Genomic DNA, 262 nt, shown 5'->3' on the forward strand with positions numbered 1-262 from the left:
ACCCTCCCTCCCAGCCCACCCACGTGCACTCACCAGCGGACTGGCCCGAGGCACGCTTGTTCCGTGGCCGCCTTCTCATCTCACCTCATGAGAGCGCATGGACGTCACGAGGTGGTGCTGGGGGGGGGGGGGGTTCACGTCATTCACAATGTTGGTGATGCGTAGGTTATGAGGCGAGGTGGGAGATATCCGAGTTTATGTTGTCATGTGTCCGCATTTAGATGGTGATTCGTGACGTCATGGCTAGTACTGGATGACACGG

The sequence above is a fragment of the Penaeus monodon genome, chromosome 22 (assembly GCF_015228065.2).
Source record: "Penaeus monodon isolate SGIC_2016 chromosome 22, NSTDA_Pmon_1, whole genome shotgun sequence".
Taxonomy (NCBI): Eukaryota; Metazoa; Arthropoda; class Malacostraca; order Decapoda; family Penaeidae; genus Penaeus; species Penaeus monodon.